Genomic DNA, 23,257 nt, shown 5'->3' on the forward strand with positions numbered 1-23,257 from the left:
GTCGTTGGGCACTTCAGCAACGCCTTCACAAGTTTGCTCGATAAATATTGCTTCAATCACTTGCGCTATTGCGTCGTGCTGGCTTTGTAAGGTTACATCAACTATTTTTACAGCTGCAGCTCAAAAAGGCAAACAACAGCTGAAGCGTACCATAAGGACTACCGCTTGTCCTGCTTGTCCCCTTACTCTGAGGTCTACCTTCTTTGTGCTTCAGCTGTAGCTATATGTAAAACCAACTAGGCCGCTCCCACGCCTTGCTTCACTTTATTTCAAATAGCCTTCTATGCTCACTTCAACCTCCACATTTGTTGACGATATATATAAGTTTCTCATAGCACTTTGAGCTTCCTTTTACTGGCAACGTCGCAGTATTAAAGTGCGCTGGCTACCTCTTTTCAGATAGGCTGTTATATAACAGAAACCCTTTGCGTTATTTATTCATTCTCCAAATGTTTGCAGAAGTATGGTATTAGGGTTAGTCATATATTTGCGTCTGGTGCAGTGTATTCATGAATGCGCTGCTCGTGGCGTATTACTATGGTGTCATTATTTTCGCACATTCAGCAGTCTTTCTAAAACAAATTGAACATGAGTGTCCTCATTGACAATGAGAACAGCTTCTTTCACATTGGTAGTTTTGTGCCGACTGCCCTTCGCTGCACACCTGAAGCAGCGTCCAGACGCCCCCACCAGACACTTTTTTCGCTAAGTCAGGATTAAAAGCGTCGCAATCCTGCGTGGAGTGTAACTAATGGCAGAAAAGGCATGCTTTATCCTTCGTAACGGCAATTCTATAGGGGACTGGAGCTGACGCTGTTGGCTGATTCTTACGGCTGCGGGATGCTGGCTGTTCACTGGTATAAGTAACTCGTTGCTGATATCTCATCAGCCCTCTGCACTCGACCTCGACGTGAAGGTACTTGAGCAATCGGTGAAGTTCTTTCGAGCTCCACAGCATGATTCGTGCTTGGTGCTTAAAGTCGCCGCCATCAATGATATTACACTATTATGTCTAGTGGAATCCATTTTATCAGTACCTCACACAGCATGGCAGCGTAGCTGAAGGTGAAGGCTGTGCTGCAAAGTTTCAGACGAAAAAACTGAACTGACAAAGGAAAAGAGCATGTAACAATTGAAGTTTATTGAAACGAAGAACCAAAAAGCAGATGGTGGGACATACAAGGGAGTGTGCACTGCGAGTAAACCCCTCATAATCCTACTGTGGTGCTATTTTTTAAAGCACCCCTGGTGGTCCCTTTAAAGAACCGCAGGTGGTCGGAATTTCTAAAACTCTCCACTATGGCGTCTCTAGTAATCATATGGTTGATTTGAGACGTTATTCGCCACATATCAATTATCAAAATTTGTTGAAGGTAGCTAGATAGTTTTTCCAAGAGAGAGTTTTCGCAATTAAGGATTGGGTGGACCAGAGACATCTGACTTGTCAATTTGCTTGAGACGAAAAAGTGCAGGGGTTCATTGCAGCAGAGAAGCAAGAAGTTCGCGCCTTTTTCCTGGCGGAACCAAACGGTCTGCTGTAGTTAGATAATTTTTCGTAGAAAGGAGTGTTGAGAGGCAAATAGGGCAAAAACGGGGCGAAGAAAAAATAACCACGCAACACAAACGCTGACGAACACGTGTTTGTAAGTTTATTTTACTTGAAAACGTACTGCTCAAAAAGCAACAAGACTAAAATTATCACGCGCACTTAACTATGAAATGCAAGATGAATCTTCCACAAGCCGAAGTGTCCCAAGTAAACAGTTCAATGTCTTTTTACAAAAGGGAGAGTCAAGGCTCACTGACAGACATGTTTCCTTTCTTCTTGATATGGAAAGCCTCTCTGAGCCTCTTGCAGTTATGAATGAGCGGGGTGTAGCCCCACGAGGAACATTGGGTCGGTAAGGTGATGGCGCGCGTCCTTTCTTAGGCGGTAGTTTAAAACAGAGAAAGCAAGTAAAATTGTTCATTCTGTGGTTTATCATTCTCAGCCATGGCGCTAAACATGAATGTTTGAGTGTTGTTGTTACTAAAGCTTCTGAACGCTCGCAAGTAGGTGGTATTCATTATTCTACACTGCAGATTGACCGGGCCTTCAGTCACCACCTCGAAAAATTGAATATGTTTTTGAACTGTTATCGTCAAAATTTTCACTCGGACCAGATTCAACTTGCATTTCACCTTCGTGTGTCCACAATGGTTTTAACCTTGTTTCTTTTTTCAGCTCCAGACTCGCTGGTGTAATAAACTTGCACACAGTTTTTGGCAGGGCTTGGGTTGTGTGGTTATGCTTTTTTCGTACCGTTTCTGCGCTGTTTTCCCCTCAGTGTTTTGTAGTTCATTTGTGGTAGTACAAGGTCGATGGTAATTGATATGTGTGGTTTAACGCCCCAAAACTACCTTATGAATATGAGATACGCTGTAGTGAAGGGCTCCGAAAATTGAGACCACGCGGGGTTTTTTAACGCGCATCCAAATCTCAGCACATGGGCCTACAGCGTTTTCACCTCCAATGAAAATACATGAGCAGCAGCCGGGCTTTGATACCACAACTTGCGCGCCAGCAGCCGGGTACCTTACATATCAGATGTACCACCATGGCGCGGAAGTATTATCTGGAAGTAAGTGCTTTTTTAAAGGGTAAATCGAATGAGCCATGGCTTCAAACTTTTTTGCAAGTGTTGACGTTACCAAAGCATTTCAACACTCTCAAGTAAGTGTTACTGATTGCCCTATGCTGCAGATTGACCGAGAAGATTTCGAGTATGCGTTGCTAAGGCCAAAGCGAGAAGAGTTCTTGCACATTTTTCTCAACCGAGGATTTCTGATTCACAAGTATCTGGACCCAAAGAGGCTTCGACAACTATTTGCCAAGATACAACATGAGGAATTCTTTCGGACGGTTTGCTGGGAAGGAGCTCTCGGACACAGCCTGGTAGGTTTTGAAGAATTATTTTATAGCTGAAGCTCTTATGAGATCAGAACACAGGTCACGTGCGGCGCCGTATTTATGTTCTGCCGCCACCGGTGTTCGTAAACATTAGCAGAAGAAATAAAAAAAACTCAGTAAATAAAAAAACACCAAGGACAAAATAGGATTCCAATCCGTGTCCGCAGCGTGCCAGCACAGTATTCCACCAGACAGCCACGTCAGTGCTTGAAACCCATTTCAAAACTGACGTTAGACCGGCATGATATCAGGAAAGTAATCGCGCTAAAATGAGTAATAGAGCGCTTTAGAACACCAAAGAAACAACTAGGCCTCACACAATGCGAGTTGCGCAAGAATGGGTCGCCCAATGATCCAACCCGTTAAAAAAACTTGTTCTTGTTCACGTATTAACTGCAGCGCATACCAGTTTCCGGCATAATTCTTTATCGTCGTCAGCCACTGCATAAAAATATTGCCTAACATTCCTAAAAAGTGCGGACACCGCGCTTCTCCAAGGAATGATCGATGGCATAGTGAATGCCAGCCTACTACACAAAAATTATGAATATTTGTGGCGTAGTGGTACCCAGCTAGCGTGCTTGTGGAAGTTACTCAAAAAGTGTAAAAAAAATTGGCAGTGAAAGGTCGCTCTTCAAGCCTTCGCTGCGACAGTGTGGCGCGCTTTGTGCAGGCATATAGCTTCTTTTTGGCTCACTTCACCATGCATCCTCACTCTAGTTTTCCACATTGCCAGTGCATATTACTGGTGCATTGCTAATATCCACCCACTTCAAGGGTGAGACATCAGGCCAAAGTTGTCCGCGCCGCTTTTATTTAGCGAATCTGGGCTTCTTTATTTGCAGAGCCACTCGCATAGCGTCTCTGTGAGTTGTCGCATTTCAGGGGTTTCTTGGCAGTTCCTACCAATTCACCTTCACCAGGGGAGCCTTTTTTTGATGACTGTGCAGGTGATTGTTGAAGTCAAACATATGTTCGGAAAATCAACGAGTAATGTGAATCATGCCTTGACAAACTTGATGATGAGGATGACGACGGTGATAATGATGATGTGTGGTGTTTCATGGCGAAGGGCCATTTGATGGCCAAACAGCGCCCGGTCGTGGATTAATAGAAGCGAATAATGATTATGCTAGGTGGCTGGATAAGGACATTAAAATTGCTCGCGCTAACGCGGGTAAAAACATGGAAGCATTAAAATCTTCCTAGTGACGTGAAACATGTGTAGTGAAAATGAATGGCTAAATATCGTAATAAAAGCATGGCGGAGATGTAGCCACCGAAGCAGCGACCTCAGTTCGCATGTCTTGCTAAGGAAGGCCCGGGTCTATAACATGAAAAGCACCTAGGTCTCTTTAAACTCCTAACAGCAATTTATGTCTAAAAAGTTACACTACACTCTGTGTGACATTCGCATGTGCACAAAGATGTGGTGCGGCGCCCCGGCATGTCATATCTGCGTAAGAAGGATACGAGGGGTTGCGAAGTGCGAAACGCTTACGTGCCTCTTGGAATGACAGATTGAATTTGACCTTGTGTTCTACTATTTGTTCTTTTTTCATATGTGGCATGATCGTAAGAGGCAGAGTCATGTCCTTCGCAGTTCGAACACTGAGTTGCTTCCGGGCTACAGTCGTCAGATACGTGTTTGATGGATGCACACTTTGCATAAGCGGTGCGCCCTCTGCAACTCTGCGACCCATGCCCGAAACATTGACACTTTAAACATCGACGAGTATCGGGGGTGTATGGTCTTACACGCAGCTTGCAATAGGAGGTTTCTATTGACTATGGTAGGTCACTTGTTCCAAAGGTGATAATCATTTGTTTTGTAGAACCTGTTTCTTGTCACGCCTGATTATTTTTTCTCTGTACCTTCACAACGTTTTCAACTTGCCATCCTTCTAACAGTTCGCTTTCGCACAGATTGATAAGTTAATCATCAGAAATCACCCCACGGACAGTGTTCATAGACCTGTGTGGGCCCACTGTAACAGGAGTGTCCCCAAATGATACAATTTTGGATAGTTTGCCGTACTGTACTTTGTCACGAAATTCTGATAGGAGGTCGCCACTTCCCATCTTTGTGATTTTGTACCCTAGGCCGATTTGTTCTGTTAGAGTTTTTCACCCTAGGAGAGGTGAAATCGCTCGGAATTTCTTTTTTTTTTTCGTTTGGCTATGAATGACATGATACTTTAGGAAGCTCTGCTTTCGTTTAGTTAGGATAATTGCTTCTTCAGTGCGCCACCTTTCGATGGAGCGATCAGGAAAGGGGAAAAAGCGTTTGCAATAAGGAGAGTATTTATTTCGGGGGCGATGGTGGCCACTTACCACCGAGCGAAACAAGGGAACGCTACAAGATAATTCACAAACACTTCCGTGTGCTCAGATTTGGGTGCACGTTAAAGAACCCCAGGTGGTCGAAATTTCCGCAGCCCTCCACTACGGCGTCTCGCATAATCAAATGGTGGTTTTGGGACGTTAAACCCCACATATCAATCAATTCACAAACACTTGGAGATGCCAGTCATGCATCGCCGCTATAACCTAATGTATTTACCCAAGGTTGGATACCTACACAAAGTTGGCCCTTGCCGCCAGAAAATTTGGAAGTAAATGGAAGAAGGAAAATGACGGGACAGATAAAAAGTGTGTGAGAAAGACGAAGATAAGGAAAGAGAGAGAAAGGAAATTGTGACTGCCAATTTCCCTTGGGTGGGTCAGCCCAGGGGTGCCGTCTACGTGAAGCCAGGGCCAAAGAGGTGTGTTGCCTCTGCCGGGAACCTTCAAGGTCCAATCACCAGACGTCAGCTCAACCCCAAGATTTTCTTTTGCCCTGACACGCCAAAGCCACGCACGGCTACGCGTGGGAGGAAATCGAACCCCCCCCCCCCCCCCCGTTGGCTTGGCTCCGTGGTCTCACCACACACCAAATGCCTCCATAAGCAGACGCCCCTGCGTGGGCTGGCAAACGGGCATTCAACTGTACTACGCTGGAAGCAATGGTAACAAGCACCTATGTCTTTTCCCAGGTACTTCCTCATATTTGCGCTGTACAAAATATTTGGGTGATTCCACGAAAGATCGACACGGGTCCAAAAGTTTATATTTTACATTTCATTGAGTACTTTATATTTTGTGCACCTCTCACCAGGTAGCCCGAAAGTCAACTTCTTTTTATGATTAACGGCATAACTTACGAGAAAAAAAGATGTCAAACTTCACCAACACGGAGGCACCAATTTCGTCACCTCTCATTTTCGAAAATTGCAGATGCTATAAAAATACATATTTTTAAAACACTATAAAAACATATTTTTGTTTCAAGAAAGATATTCTTTACCTGAAATGCATGTCTAATGAAGAATGAATTCATACGGTTTCAAGTTTGTAGACCTTAAGAAAATAGCTTTTAAAAATGTCTAATTTTGCGACAGTTTAAAGTAAGTTGCGTAATCCCAATTTTTTTTCTCCGAAAATATAGCAAGCAGCGTTTTCAAACTTGACACCTTTTAAGGATACAGTGTGTTTATTAGGTACATAAATAATTGCTGCCGTAGGGCAAATGTAAATTTTTATATATTGCCTCAAATTTCTCATTATGGCAAAAGTGTACTCCACTGAAATTTGAATAATGAAAAAAATCCATCTTCGATTTTTCTTAAAATCTCGTATATAGACAACCGAAGGCCATCATACAGTAATATAGAAAAACTTGTTGCATTATTTTGTTTTAGCGACAATATTCGTGGTACAAATCAGAGCGTTTCGAGAATGCGCTGATAAATTGAGAAATCTAAAAATCGGAACGGTAAAGCGGCAATAAGCTTCAAACGCGAGTAAACGTGACCGCATTTGGTGAAGAAAGGCTGTTTTAGCAGATAGGAGTAACTATTTTGAGCACGATATTCTACACTATCTGAATTCACTCTTATACGTAGAGCACTGAGACTTCTAATATGTGGTGCCTCTCCATTCCTGACACAAAGATGGAGCTGCTGTGACGGCCATGTGTTTGCAACACGTTTGGTAAGAGCATTGAATGTTGAATGAGTTTATAAAGTTTATAAACGATTCATAAGAAATTTCAATCATTTGGGGCATGAAGACTGGCACATTAGACTGAAGAACACGCTTTAGGGCAAGTTGTCATCCGTCGTCTGCTCTACAGATGAATTGCTGTGCCCCGCATCTCGGAGGCAATGCTTCAGATCATATGGTTCAAAGTACGGACAAAGATTACGCCTGCTGTTATTTTATCGACAAAAACATTGTGAAATTCGTTTTAACGTACTATACTTCAGTTTAGCATTCACACTGTGGATACTTGCGCACGCTGTTTTACGTCTGCTCTCATTAAAGGTGAGAGGCTTAGGAACAGACGACAGATAGATCACTTTAGTGCTGCTCGTTTCACGCATAGTTGCATTGCCAGTAATTTGAGCCTCAAGGAGCGTGGCGATGGCTGACCACTTCAGCCGGGATAGAGTTTTCTTCAGATTACCTCATGTTGCATAAAAAGAAAATACGTTATCAAAGAAAATTCCGCAAGGTCGAAGGCATCGGCCTGTTTGCCCTTCAGAAACTTTTGCCGAAAGCTGCCCACCATGCACATAACAACGACCACGTGTGCCAGAACTGCTTCAGACGCCTCAGAGATATGCTGTCTTTGTCTAATGGTTTCTCAGCTGAAACAGCTGATGAGTTTTTGCCGGAAGAAGAAATAGGCAGAAGTCGAGAGTGGTGCGTAAACACGCCTGAAGCATTGTCACATATGCGACTGGAGAAGCTGCATGCGCAAAATAGCAAACTTCGTGCAGAGCCAAGACAACTTAGCGACAATTTTACAGTAACCGCGAAATGCCACCGTAACCTGTGTAACCGCCCCTTTCCACCATCAGATCTAAAATGCAGTGTGTGTTCCCAGTGGTTCAAGAACTTCAAGCAAGCCTATGAAGCGTGTTCTTCGTATCAAGAGCTCATGCGTTTGCTTACACTGTTGCCGAGCGATATAGGGCGCCGAAATCTCCAAGCGCTTATACCAAACTTGTCAGCTTACGTGATATACAGATCCCGACGCTGGCACGCAAAACGCGGGATATGGTTAGCACCAAATGCGGTAAAAAAAGACACGGCTGAACCCAATGGACGTCCAGGCAGCTATGGCTTACTACTCCAAAGATGAGTATAGCTGCTCTAGGCAGAGTCCCAACAAAAAGGATGTAGTATCTGTTATCATTGACGGAAAAAAGGAGCTTGTTTTGAAAAGATTTATGGCCCGTTCGGTGCAAAAGGATTACCGTCTCTTTGGAGAAGCTAATCCGAACACGTCTATTGGGCTCTCAAAGTTTTATTAACTGAGACGAAGTGGGTTCTTCTTGCACCACACCAAAAAGTGTGCCTTTGTATATACTGTGCTAATGCCATGGAGTGTGTTTCTGTCCTACAAGACGTCACTGATGGTGCCTACACGGCGGACTTCTTGAAATAACTATGTCTTTGCAGCTCCCCTACAAGTGATTGTTCTTTAGACCATTGTGACTATTGTGCTAAGGAGGACACTCTGACAGCCACATGTTCAGGAATCCCTTAAGATATTGAGGTAGCCTATGCAGTATGGGAAAATGGCGATCTAGTAAAAAAAAATTGCCCGCAGCTTCCCTCGGGGGAACACTGAGGAGGATGCGGAACATATAATTGGTTAACGGGGTGTTAAAGTGCGACTTACTTGGGTCGATGGCTAAATTGGTTAACGTGGTTGTGAAATGGGGTGTTAAATTGCGACTTACTTGGGTCGATGGCTAAATTGGTTAACGTGGTTGTAGGAGGGGGTGTTAAATGAGTGAACACGTACACACGTATGCGAAAGGGTGGCGCTGGTCGAAGGGACGTCGATCATTGTGTTTGTGGATTCGTTGGAATTCATTTCACCGCGACCTTGGACGTCGACGCGCCGTACAAACCAACCGACGAGCGGCAACTGAGCGAGCGAGCGCCGACCTTGAGTATATATACAGCACGACGGCGCATGCACTGTCAGCTGTTGAATGTTCTCGAAGCGCGACGCCACATGCGCGTCCACTGGAGAATCAGGAGAATTGTAGATGTCGAACGCGGTGTGTAGAGGAGGAAGGGTGCACAGATGGTGGAGGAGTGAAGCGCGCGCGGTGTGTAGAGGAGGAAGGGATGCACAGATGGTGGAAGAGTGGGCGATGGCTCGACGGCGCATGCGCGCGCGTCAGCTGTCGAATGTTCGAGAAGCGGTGCGGACGGCGCGGACGGCGCACTACAAGGCGCGAGTATAAGATGCTCCGCATCTAAAAACAGCCCAGGCAGGTGCTTCTTTGCGAGAGCTAAGTCTATGGTTCGTGAAGTGGATTACCCATGATTACATAAGATACATTCAGGAATCAGCAATACGCCAGACGAAAGAGAACCAAGAAAAAGAATCTTGCATTTTTCACTTTTATTTCGCCGAAAATTGGACAGCCATTTTACCGAATGAGGTACAGGCGTATCACTGGCCCAAAAGACAGGTGTCTATATTCACGTGTGTCGTCACAAGGAAGCAATCAATGCAAAGTTTTGCGGTCATCAGTGATGACACATGCCATGATGCTGCGCATGCCTCTTTTGCTCTACAAATATTCCACAACTATAAGAAGGAACAACTTAAGCCTGACAAGCATGTTACTTATGTTTCTGATGGTGCATGCAGTCACTTCAAAAACAAGTACCAGTTGTTCGAGTTATGTTAGAAAGATCATATATAAACAAAGTTGATTTTTTCAGCCACAGGACATGGCAATAATTCTTGTGACGGCGTTGGTGGCCTACTATAGCATCAGGCTACGCTTTACAACCTCAGAGCGGCAGGCTCAGCTGTGATTATGCCAGCATCCCAAATGGTGGCGCAAATGAGCACGAAGCTCAAGAATGTCAAACTGCTGTGTGCAAATGCAGACGAGCTAGAAACTTCCGTCCGTTTAAGAAGAGCCTGTGGAAATTGTTGCCACGTGTTCCAGGCATATGTTCTTGGCATGTTTGGCTAAGCACATCTGAGGGCACTGATCGTGGTCGTGTTTTGTTAGTGTCACCTACTGCTAAAGGTGATCTGCAAAAGAAGCAGCCATTTTGAGCGCGTCTCTTGTTTCCCGCAGTTACTACCAAAATACCAGTGAGGGTACTTCAAGCGCATATGCTTTTTCTAGCGAGACCCGACACTTGCGTTGGAGCATTTTCATGTTTGAGTTTATCTGCAAATATAGACAGATGTTTTGCAACTGAGTTACAACAATCTCGAAGATTTCCTCCATTAGAGCTGTGTTATCAGGAGCATAAATGTGCCTTCATGGGTACGTATTTGTCACAGTGCTAAAACAGCCTTTCTTCATCAAATGCAGTCACGTTTGCTCGCGTTTGAAGCTCCTTAATTGCCACTTTTCCGTTCCGATTTCTAAATTTCTCAGCTTATCAGCGCATTCTCAAAAAGCTTTGATTTGTACCACGAATATTGTCGATAAAAAACAAAATAATGCAACATGTTTTTCTATATTACTGTATGATGGCCTTCGGTTGTCTATTTACGAGATTTTAAGAAAAATCGAAGATGGGGTTTTTTTATTATTCACATTTCAGTGGAGTACACTTTTCCCAATATGAGAAATTCGAGGCAGTATATAAAAATTTACATTTGCCCTACGGCAACAATGGTTTATGTACCTAATAAACACACCATATCCTTAAAACGTGTCAAGTTCGAAAGCATTGCTTTTGGAGAAAAAAATCGGGAATACGTATATTATTTTAAACTGTCGCAAATTCAGACATTTTTAAAAGCTATTTTCTTAAGGTCTACAAACTTGAAACCAGATGAATTCATTTTACATTAGAAAAGCATTTGAGGTAAAAACTATCTTCCTTGAAACAAAAATATTTGTCTTTTTATAGCATCTGCAATTTTCGAAAATGACAGGTGACGAAATTGGTGCCTCCATGTTGGTGAAGTTTCATATTTTTTTTTCTCGTAAGTTATGCCGTTAATCATAAAACGAAGTTGACTTTCAGGCTACCTGGTGAGAGGTGCACGAAATATAAAATACTCAATGAAATCTAAAATATCAACTTTTGGACCCGTTTCGATCTCTCGTGAAATCACCCAGTTGTAATGAAAGCTTCGTCTAGCCTTTCTTTTTATTGAAATTTATAGATTGTTATTGTAGAGAACTTGTAGGTAATTTGTGAGTGGTAGCACTTCAGGGTCGTCGCGCTGCTGTTGAGAAAAGGCGGCAGTGTCCACAATTCCCAAAAAGGCCGTGTAGTCATCGTTATCCGGCCATGCTGTCTCAACAGGAGATCGAGAAAGATAGTCAGCATCGGTGTGTCATTTTCCCGGCTTGTAGGCAACGGTGAAGTCAAATTCTTGGAGCCAAAGACTCCAGCTTGCATGACTGCCAGATGGATTTTTTGAAGATGGTTAAACAACAGAGCGAGTTGTGATCGCTGATAACGGTGAATGTGCGGTAGTACAAATAAGGACGACACTTCAGGACTGCCCACACCATTGCAGGACATTCTTTCTCTATTGTAGTATAGTTAGCTTCTCAGCGGGACAGCGTCCTGCTGGCGTAGGCGATCACGTTTTTTCTGCTGTCCTTCTACTGTACGAGCACTGCTTAAAGACCGACGTTACTTGCGTTTGTATGTAGTATTGTTGGCGCGTCTTCATCAAAGTGCGCGAGTGGGGGGTTAGCACGCGCTGACGAAGCTCGTGAAATGCCTTCTGCTGGTCTTCGCCCCATGTGAAGGGGATATCTTTCCGAGTAAGCTGTGTCGATGGCCATGCGATGCGCGAAAAATTTGCAATAAACCGTCGGTAATAGGCACAGAGTCCTAAAAAACGCCGCTTGGCTTTTTTGTCTGATGACGTCGGGGAATTTGCCACGGCGGCAATTTTGCCCGGGTCAGATCGGATACCTTGGCTGCTCACGACGTGACCAAGGAATTGAAGTTCGTGGAAGTCGAAGTGGCACGGTTTGGGTTGTAGACTAAGACCAGCCAAGCATATCGCTTCAAAAACTGCTTCGAGCCTTCGTAAGTATTTCTCGAATGTCACCGAAAAGATAATCACGTCGTCGAGGTTCGTCAAGCAGGTTTGCCACTCAAGTCCTCACAGAACCGTGTACATCAGATGATAGAGTGGTTCTGGCGTCGAACACAAACTGAAAGGAAGTACCTGAAATTCACAAAGTCCATCGGGCGTAAAAAAGGTGGTCTTCTCTCGATCTCTCTCATCCACTTTACTTTGCCAGTAGCGACTTTTCAAGTTCATGAACGGAAAGTAGCGTGCGTTTTGTAGTCTATCTAATAAATCATCAATACGCGGCAAAGAATAGCCTGGCTTTTTTTGTAATCTAATTTAACTTCCGGTAGTCGACGCGGAAACGCAAGCTGGTATCCTTATTTTTGACGAGTACTACTGGTGATGACCAAGAATAGTTAGATAGGCGAATAACACCATCTTCCAGCATCGTTTTCACCTGTTTTTGAATTGCTTCACGATTTTTAGGGGCGACGAGATAAGGATTTTGCCTGATGGGTCTGGCGTTAAAATCCGTTATTATGCGATGTTTTGTCAGTGCCGTTTGACCAACTCTTGATGTGGATGAGAACCAGCCGTAGAACTTGTTGATCAGCGTGAGAAGCTGGTGTCGCTCAATGGGAGGTAACGTTAGAGTAGCGTCGACAGGTGTCAGTGTAGTGATAGTAGGCGCTGCTGCTTCCTCAACAAAATGACAATTTTCTATTTGAGCGAGTTCGTCGAAACAAGAAATACCATGCCGTTAACTTTATGTCGCCGTTGTTTGCAGAAATTTGTCAACAAGAGTTCAGCGCATCCGTCAATAACTGTGATGACAGCCCTGGCAACAGAAACGCCACTAGCAAACGCAAGCTCCTTGATGTATTCAGCGAAGCCACCACCGCTTTGTGAGATGCCGCAGTGCACGGATACGAGGGAGCAAGTTTGTGGCGGCAGTATGACATCGTCATCGGCGATGCGGAAGCGAAGTGGCTGGTGTACCTCATCAGTAGCAATGTCCGAGCTTAAAGCGAACGTCACGCTTCTGTAGCGGATGTAAATCACTGCCCCGTATTCACGCAAGAAATCCATTCCCAATATGAGCTGTTTACAGCAATTGTTAAGAATTACAAGAGTGGCAACAAAGGTGGAACCAACGGTGAAGGGTCAGGCCATGCGCTCTCCAAGCGCTGTTATCAAGTGACCTCCTGCAATTCTTATATTGTGTCCGTGTCATGGCATCTTCACCTTCCTTCGTGTTTCAGCTAGCTGTAGGCTTATTATAGAAATGTGGGAGTCGGTGTCCACAAGAGCCGTCCATTGGCGGCCGTCAATGTGAACGACGAGGTAAGCACTGATAACGTCGGTTACGTTGGCAGTTGCCTTATTCGTCGGATTTGTCGTTGCTGTCGCCTTCTTCGGCATCGGCAGCGTCTAGCTGTCATATGTCTGCAATGGTGGCTGTTCGGAAGTTCGATTATTGGCAACCTCACCCCGCGAGGTCGCTGCGTCTAGTTTCCTCGCCGCGGGCTAGGGGACCTGCCCCTGGTGACGTCGGCAAAACTGTGACGATTAATTGAATGGGCCCGTGCAGGAGATGTAGAACGTGATCCGGGCTTTACTGAATTATGCGGCGGTGTGTTCACAAGAGCATTGTTGTACGTGCGTCGACCGTCGTACGTAACGCATTCAGGGTAGTGAGGAAATCTCGAGTACTGTGCGTCGCGATAACGGCAAACTCTGTAGACGTGCCCAACTTCGCCACAATGAAAGCATACCGGTCGACGGTTGGCGGTACGCCACAAATTTGTTTTTAGACGCTGGTAGGTAAGCAGGGACCCAACAGTGGACCACGTTGTGGGGTTCACATGTAAGCGATATGACATTTGTGTTGTCGGTGAAATCGGCGAGTTTGGGAAAGTCGTCGGCGCTGAGAGCGGCTGTCTTTGCAGGGTTAATCGTGGTCCAATCATTGGAGTCCCCTGTGCCGAAGGGGCAACGACGGGGCATCAGACTGCATCAGCGTAAGTAAGATGTCGTCACACATGACCATTACCGGATGAAGAGAGAGGCTGACGGACCTCATCCCGGACAACATCGGCGACAAAAGTCATTGTCGGCGTTGGTTAGGTTGCTGGAATTAAACCAAGCTGCCGGAGCTTCCTCTTGAATTCTCCCGGTTGACTTCCCGCAGAGGCCTGTCTATGTCTGAGAGGCTCACCGCAGCCGTAACAGGACAGCTCACTCGAACGCTGACCGGGTTCTGCTGGCGGCACCATTGCTGGGGCCCGTTCAATAGCTGAGGCTTTTTCGTGAACTCAGCTACTCTGCTTGGTGGATTTCTCACAGCCCCAGCAAACAGTTGCTCCTTCACGCCTCGCAATATATAACGCATCTTCCTGTCTTCCGGCATCTCGGGATATGCCCTGCCGAAAAGACGGGTCATGTCCTCGGCGAACATAGCAACGCTCTCATTCGGTTTTTGAATTCGAGCTTCCAAGAGACGTTGCGAATCACCCTTCCTGTCTAGACTAGTAAAGATGTCAATCAACTCGTTGCGGAAGTCGTCCCCCGTAGCCATGCTTCTTTCTCTGTTGATGTACTACGTCTGGGCGTTGTCTTTCAGCTAGAAGTACACATTCGCGAGCTTGTCTTTTGGGGTGAGGCCCACTGGTTGTACTTCGCGCAACGTTCGAAGTGCTCCAGCCAGCCTTGGGCGTCTTCATAAGTCTTACCATGAAAGCATTCAGGAATCATGAGATTCTTAAGTGTCATGTGCACTTGAGCTGCAGTGGCCAAGGTGGCTGAAGGAGGTAAGCAATTGCTGGCAGTTTCTCGCAAGGGATTAAGCTCAGGAGCTAGGCCTAGCAGACGGTAAATGAAACGGTGGACTGGTGTGTCAACGCGTGGTAGCGATTGTGGGCTCAAATGTCGGGTCCACGAAGAGGTGCCAAGCATGAAGACTACCAGGCATCTCTACCAATGTGACGGCGCGGAATTGACGAGCGCACAAAGCACCTCGAACTAATACGCTTTATTGATCACAGGAAAAAGACTGCAACGTCTTCTTCGTTTCTGCCCTGAGTCAAAGACGCTCGCGCTGCTTCGTTGTCACCACTGCTTCGCTATACCTCGAACGACATGAATAACCAACAAGCCCGCCGTGGAACCTTAGTTTGAATAATATTGTTTTATGACATGCTTCATTATCCAACGGTAATACTGTCACATGTCCATTTGTAAGAGCCGTCTACTGTTGCATGGACCTAATTACAAGTTCAGGTAGTAGAGAACGTTGCTTTCTAGTCTGGTTCTAAGGAATACGTCAGCTCTGGGCTGTCTCTGTTATTTCGCTGGTGCCACTGGCGGAGGCGTTGGGTTTGTGAACTTTGGCTTCGAATTTTTGGTGTTCGCACCAGCTTCTTGGAGACAGCTACAACTCCCACAGTAAGAAGGAGGTGCCGCCTGCGAGAAATGTCCCCCGAATTTGGTCCCTTTTCTCAAGACGTGATGGCGACCTCGACTAGAGTTAGCTAGAATATGAGGAGTATAGATTTTCCCAATATACACTAGAGGGAACTCTGGCGCTAATTTTTATGGGAGCTGCAACGCACGGTGCTTCAGCGAGCAAGAAAATGGTGGGTAGTACACGTATTTGTGTAATCTTCGTACATCTGGCCAGCTTCTGGCTCCATGTGTGTTCCGGTGGCTTGAAACTGTTTTCTCACGAAAAAAAGCAAATGATCAACGGTCGCGCTTCGCCACCTTATTTTTTTAGGCTTATCATAATAAATTGGGTCGCAAAACTCAAAAGGGTTCGTTCTTTCCTTCGAAACTACACTAAAACCGGCAATAAACGAAGCCGCAACGACTATTTGTCACTCACAAGTACGAAGACTAGGCAAATCCGCATACTACCAATCATTCCCGTGGTCGCTGAATGATGGAAGCGCCGGGGTACCATCTTGTTATTTCTAGGAAAGTCTATAATAGGTGTGTCCAAAGCACTGGCTCCCACGTGGGCCTTTTTTTATAAACTGCCGTGTCAAGCCACTGCTGCGCCGAACCCGCTTGCTTTCCGCACTCGAGAGTGTGCGGAAAGCGGGGGACGTCTGCAACGCGTGGAATTTTTTGTGGGCGAAGCTTCCTACGCCATGGGTCATGCGTCCACGAAGTATGTAGTAGCAGGGAGCCACCTCCACGGCCAGACTAGAGGAGTGGCACGCACGCACCCTTGTTAATAAAGAGAAAATCCACGCACGTTAATCATAAATAAAGATAGTCGTTTCGGATTAAATAACTTACTGAGACGAGTATTGGTGACCTAATTTCTAATAAAGTTTGGCTTGACTGTGATGCTTACCAAAACAAAAAACTAGTATCAGAATGACGCATTTTGAGCACTATTTGATCAGAACGTATTGCAGTGGTAAACTCACGGGGCGTAACCTTCGTGGTTTTAGCAAGGTTAAGCGAGGGTTAGACTACAGCGCCATGAATATAGGGAACTAGTGTAAAGCCATGAACTAGAGTCGGTGAAAGGTGTTAAATATATAGACACGAAGCACAGGCCATAAGAAAGTGAGCGAGTGCCACCTCTCATTTAGTCCTTGGAGTGTCTGCTGAATGGCGGTACTTCTATATGCTGAATATATGCTGAAAAGATTTGAGATGGCGGTACTTAAAGTGTTTTTTAGATGGACGGACGGATGGATTGACGGACAGACAGGCAGATGCACAGACGAACGCATCGATGAATTAACGAATGGATAGACGCGTGGATGGATGGACACATGGATGGACGAACGCAGGAACGGATGCACGAGTAAACAAACAGACAGATGCATGGACAGATGGACGGATGGACGCGTGAGCAGACGCACGGATGGGCGATTGAATGCACAAGTGGTCGCAGAGACGGCTGAGCACATGACTGAAAGCTAGAACACATCAGCATGCACTCTATGCATATGTGGTGATTTTTTTGCGCTGCGTTTCCAAACAGGGCACTTGAAGTCTAATTAACTCTAATATAGAGCCCTGCAGTAGAGCTTCATTTCCTTTAAGCGTTGTGTTTGGCCTGCAGTGACAAGTAAATTCAAAAATTCGCGTGTAGAGCGGCTCCAGTGTGGACCAGCTCAAGTGATAACGCTTGAGAACGTTGATGCGTGTATAAAAACGCGTGAAACGAACAGCCATAAGGAAGGAACATAAAAAATTTCTGGGCACGTCTATTCGAGCAATTACACTGCGTATGCATTAAAGAAAAGTGAGAAAACAGGTTAAATACATGCGCAGACAGTTGAAACACTTACGCACAGTGACCATTTTTCCCTCTACGATCACCATTGTTTATGGCAACAAGTGCTTGTCTAGCCAGATGCGTGTCGCTTTATTCGATAATTTGTTAGCCTCCACTAGTGCTATTTGTTATAAACAATGTAAATAGGAAAGGCGTAAGGGAAACGAAAGAACGAGTATGAACAGCCATACAACCGCAATTTTTTAGTTCATTTTCGCGTCTCATGTAGCAAAGAAGGTTCACCAAGCACAAAGTTTCTGTTTGATTCCGACATTTGAAAAGAAACGAATTGCAGGTGATGTCACATTACTTCAGAGGGGTAATAATAGAAGACGTATCATAGAAAATGCTCTACCAATATACAAATACAATAAAAGTTACAAATACCCTTATTTCTCATAGAAGTTAAACAGGTGCCTGAAAAAAACTCCGGGGAGTTTACAAATGCGGCAGTTCAATGCTTTAACCAATTTAGACAATGTCTCAAGTATAGAGTCCACTTCTGTACCTAGACTTTCAAAAAGTCTAGGCACATGCGTCGGGGTTGGTTTTGGCTAAAACGTTTCCGCGAGATGTGGAAATGTATGCGCGAGATGTGTGAAAGGTTTCTGCGAGATGCCTGCATTCCTTCGGGCTTTCACCTTAAAAATAAAAACAGTTTCAAACAACTCATAACTAACTTCAGATATTTTAAATGTATTTGGTGGTTGGCGTTGACCCGGCTCAGAAATTTTACAAAAAGTTGTTGATGAAATGTTACATGTGATAATTTTCCCGTGGTAACTGAGTGCACGTGAACAGCACAACTGGATCAAATTTACTGCTTTCTCCTGATGAGCTCAGTATGACATGCACAGTAATTTTTTTGCTTAGGGCCCGTAGTACTGCGACACAGCTAGAAAGTTTTGCACGTCTGCCTTCAATTTATTGAATATAGAGATGACCTGATAGGAAAATCAAGCCTCTTGTGCACCAGGAGTATATATAGTTCATTATCGCGTTTGTTTTCGCGCGATCACTCGTAACGTAAATTGAAGTGTACATGGCAGTGCATTGCTATCAATTGTTTTACTTTATTCTGTTTTGTTTTATTTTTCAATGTGCAAACCCTATATAACTGTCTCTCAACACGTGAATGAACCACCGGCATCCCGTGTCATCAATAAGAATGATGCAAAAAATTATCAGAGATGGCGTCACAGATTGATAAAACTTGTGATGACATGGCGTCATTTAGTGGGTTAGTGTGATGACGTCCTCACCTGACATGGTCACTTTGCGTTTTTTTCCGTGGCCTGCTTACGCAGGCCATGTAAGGTCAGCTGACATGCATAAACCTCGCCATGTATGCGATCATAAAAGCTGTGCGAAACCACATTACGAGCAGGAAGCTTCCGGAAGAAGGATAAGAGAGTCAAGGAAGACAAAGAAGAACAGGGCTTTCGCCGCTGAATCACCTTAGGTGAATGCATACTGTTATGATTGTTATGAGTTTATTTACACTTAAAAGCCAGTGCTCAACCGACTTTGCCCAACAGCCACCGCTCGAGAGCGCCCTTCTTCCTCTTCATTTCGCTCTTTGAGCCCGCGTTACATTTTCCTCTGGGCAAGACGAAGCTCACCGAGTGAGTAGAAGAGCGTAGAAGCGATTGTTTCTTTAGGACTTCAAACAGCCAATATGCACAGTTTGCGGCTTACGCGAACGCCATTTCTGAGATGTCACTTTCACAATGACGTCAGTGACGTCACTCAAGCACTGAGTAATGATGCATGGTCCCGAGTACTTAGAAATAAGCTTCTGGCAAAGTGCTTTCTTTCAAACAGAGATTCACAGCTAGAAAAAATCCCCCGTAGCGAAAGTCACAGGCGGGTTTTTTGCGTCGTAACGGTCTATTGCGGGAGCGTGGGCGGAAAGAGTTCGGAGCCGAGCAAGTCGACGAGCTTCTTCTGCGCGGCAAAAAGTCTGCGCGACACTGGCGTTTTCATTCGTCCAGAAAGGAAGTATGGTGTCGAGGAATCTTTGAAATGACGAGCATAGAGAAGAAAAAAAAAGGCGTATAACCCGTGACCTCATGTTTCGTGGTATGAAAGGCGTATGTAACAAAAAAGTAATACGGCGTCCGGTTATTGTGACGCGCTGCAGCGTTCATTGAAAGCATGTTGATAATGGTACGATTGGTGCACTCAGTGAAGCCGTTGGTTTTAGGGTGGTATGGCGTGGAATGCCGATAGTGGCACACACAAAGCCGTAGCAACTCTTCGACAACGTGAGCAATAAACTGCTGGCCGCGGTCACTTATCACCAAATAAGGGACCTCATAACGAAGTATAATAAAGTGCAGAAGAAACCATGATACATGAGATAGTGTGGCTGAAGCAGCCGCCACCATTACACTATACCGCGTCAGGTAATCTACGCACACAATAATCCAGCGGCGGCCGGTGGTAGACTTGGGGAAAGGGCCCAGTATACTCATGCCGACTTTTTCGAATGGTGATGTCGGTGTCTTAACCGGTTGCAGTGGGCCGGCCAATAGCGTAGTAGGCTGTTTGTGGCGTTTGCAGACATCACAACTCGCTACGTAGTGCTTGGTGATCTTCCAGAGCCGAGGCCAGTAGAAACGTTGACGTATACGGTGAAGCGTTCGGGCAAATCCAAGTTGCCCAGGGGTGATCTCTTGTGCGTGGCTTGGAATACCGCAAGACGCAGGCATTCTGGAATGACGAGTAGTAGTGTAGAACCGTGGCTGGAGTAATTCTTGCGATATTGTAGGGCGTCATGAATGTCGAATGGCGTGGCGCATTTAGAGCTACGAGTTCTTCAATCATCGGTTTCGGCGAAGGGTCACGCTCTGGCTCGTGCCAGAAGACGCCCATATTTGGATAGTTGGAGAAGATTGCAGCCAGGTAGTTATCTAAATCGTCATCAGTATCCACAGTCAAAGATGAAAAACGAGATAAGCAGTCGGCATCTTCGTGGCATCGACCGCTATTCTAGGTCACATAAAAATTATATTCGTGAAGCCGCAAGGCCCAACGAGCCGACCGGTCAGCTGGGTCAAAATCGTCATCAGTAGTCGAAGATGGAAAACGAGATAAGCAGTCGGCATCTGCGTAGCATCGATTGCTCTTCTGGTCACAGCAAAACTGTATTCGTGAAGCCGGAAGGCTCAACGAGCCGACAGGCCAGCTGGGTCGCGTATTCCGATGAGCCAACAAAGAGAATGCTATTGTAACAATACTGATTGTTGGCCTAGTTGGTACTTGCCTAACGACATGCTTTAGCCGCAAACAAAACACACACAATGTAAAGGAACACCCAATGACAAGCACAAACGACAAGCACAAACACTTTGTGTGTGTATTTACGGCCAAAGCATGTCATAAAGGGAATGGCGGTCTGTGACGATCTTCAATTGGTGACCGTACAAATAATGTCTTAACCTTTGGGATGGCGTAAGACATTCCAGTTCTGTGACTGCATAATTCCTCGCAACCTTAGTTAAAGAACGACTTGCATACGCCACGACGTGCTGGCGGCCTTCGTGATACTGAACTAGCACGACACCAACACCAATACCATTAGCATCTGTATGCAATTCCGTGAGTGCCTCCTAGTCTGAATGGCGCAAAACAGGTCCGAAAGTAAGTAAATACTTCAGCTGCTCAAAAACAGCTTCACACTGAACAGTCCATCTGAATGGGGCGTTTTTATGGAGCAAGTTTGTCAGTAAACGAGCAAGCTGAGTGAAGTATTTGATAAACTGGCGAAAATAAGAACACAAGCCCTCGAAGCAACAAAGATCTTTCACACGCGTTGGTTGCTTGAAGTTACAGACAGCATTGATTTTTTGCTGGTCTGGTCGTGTACCGTCGCGGCCGACTAGATATCCGAGCGCAAGGGCTTGACGCTTAGCGAAATGACACTTCCTTGCGCGTAAAATGAGACCAGCTTGTTTGACTCAATTAGGAACAACGCTAAGCCAATAGTTGTGCTCGTGGAATGTCTTGCCAAAATTAATTACGTCGCTGAGGTAATACATGCATATCTCCCATTTAAGACCACGTAGGATGGAGTCCATGAATCTCTCCAAGGTAGCTGGGGCATTACATAATCCAAACGGCATAACGATTAATTCAAAGAACCAATCAGACTTGACAAAAGCAGTGTTCTCTATTTCAGACGGATGCAATGGTATCTTTCAGTATCCAGACCTTAGGTCGAGGGATAAAAAGTAAGCGGGCGACTTCAGACAATCAACAGCATCGTCGATGCATGTTAGTGGATACACGTGTTTCTTTGTGACGGCGTTGAGACGGCGGTATTCGACAAAAATTGCCAAGAGTTGTCTTTCTTCTTTACCAGTATGACAGGAGCTGCCCAGGGAGTCCTTGACTCCTGAATAACGTCTTCCTGCAGCATGCCGTCGACCTGGTCAACAATTACTTTTCTTTATATATATATATATATATATATACAAGATAGGGTTTTTGGCGTAGCGGTGTAGCATCTCCCGTGTTGATGTGGTGGTGCACACGGGATTCGGGGAACACGGAACAACGCTTGTCTTGTGCAAAACCAAAAACTCCCGCGTAGCGTGTAAGCATGCACCTCACCGAGAACAGCCTGCTTGGAAGAAGACAACGACTTGTTGATCATGCGTTTCATTTTGACTGAGTATTTGGGGCACAGTCGGACTGATGTCTTGAGACTCAGACCATTCTGACGTAAACTGTGGCCTGCTCCTTAAACGTTCCCAGTTCAAAATTGGCTGGTAGAACAACACGCTTTAGGCTGCGTTGAGCGCCCACAAACAAGCATGTCCGTCACTTTCTTGAAGGGCAGACCGTGAGAACAGCACATTCTTGTGATTGGCGTTTGCATGATCGGTCTCGAGAAGTCGAGTGCAGAATCCTGAGCAGATGTAAAAAGACCATAAGGGAACAAACACTGCTGTCCCATCAGTGATTGTCACATTTTAGACAACAAAAGTGCGTCGATGGGAAAGTCGGAAAATCGTCGACTGTAGCACTGACAACGTGTTATGCAGAAGAATTTCTCCAGTTTTAAAGTCAAAAGTCAAGCGTAGCGCTGCATTCACTAAGGAGTTCTATCCCTAAAAGGATGTCATGAGATGTGCGAGCCATCACAGCAAATTCAGCTCGAAAATTCTGTTCACTAATCGTGAGTACATCTAAGCAAATACCAACAGGGCAGAACGCTTCGCCTCCAGTTCCACGAAAAATTTCTTTACGACCCCAAGCGAACCTAACTTTGTAACCCGAAAAACGATGCTTAAAACGAAGACTTATAACCGAATAGCAGCACCAGTGTCTACAAGAGCAAGAGTATCTATACCATCTATACACACACCCACTTTTTTCATCAACATCACAGCAGAAGGAGGAATCGGCAAAACTGACCATCCCGCGACCACGCCTCCCAAGGTCGCACCAGCTGGTTTACCAGCTGATGCGTGGAAGACGACCGCCGACGCTGGTACGGCGACTGGCGGGAACGTGTCGGAGGCGGCGTCAGGCTTCGCTCAGATGTGGGGGACTCGCTGCGCGATTCGTTAGGCCATTGCTGTCAGGGACGGTGGTCGGCAGTCTGAGAGGTCCCGGTTTCATGCATACAAGCCGAGTACATCGAGAAACGTGGTGACGCAGGCGTTTCGTGCATCCAAACCGGGTACGCCGAAAAACGTGGTGGTGCAAGTGGCCGGCTCGGACAGAAGCGCGAATGGGGTCTTGGGAGACCACATCTATTGCAAACGGGGACTTGCCGTCTTACATTAGCAGGAGCAGATGCGGCAGAAGTACGTGGAGACGGGTCATGCTCTGTAAGAGCATTTTAGTGACGGCGGATAAATGTCTTCTGGCAGAGGTCTGGTTGACGACGGTCGGAGGTTCACAGCGGCTC

General features: G+C 45.6%; 1 pseudogene; it reads left to right on the top strand.

Annotated features, from left to right (window-relative positions):
- Positions 1–23,257, top strand: part of LOC142788947 (transient receptor potential cation channel subfamily M member-like 2) — a 1,303,464-nt pseudogene that overhangs the window by 444,104 nt on the left and 836,103 nt on the right.

Source organism: Rhipicephalus microplus, chromosome 2, assembly GCF_043290135.1.
Source record: "Rhipicephalus microplus isolate Deutch F79 chromosome 2, USDA_Rmic, whole genome shotgun sequence".
Taxonomy (NCBI): Eukaryota; Metazoa; Arthropoda; class Arachnida; order Ixodida; family Ixodidae; genus Rhipicephalus; species Rhipicephalus microplus.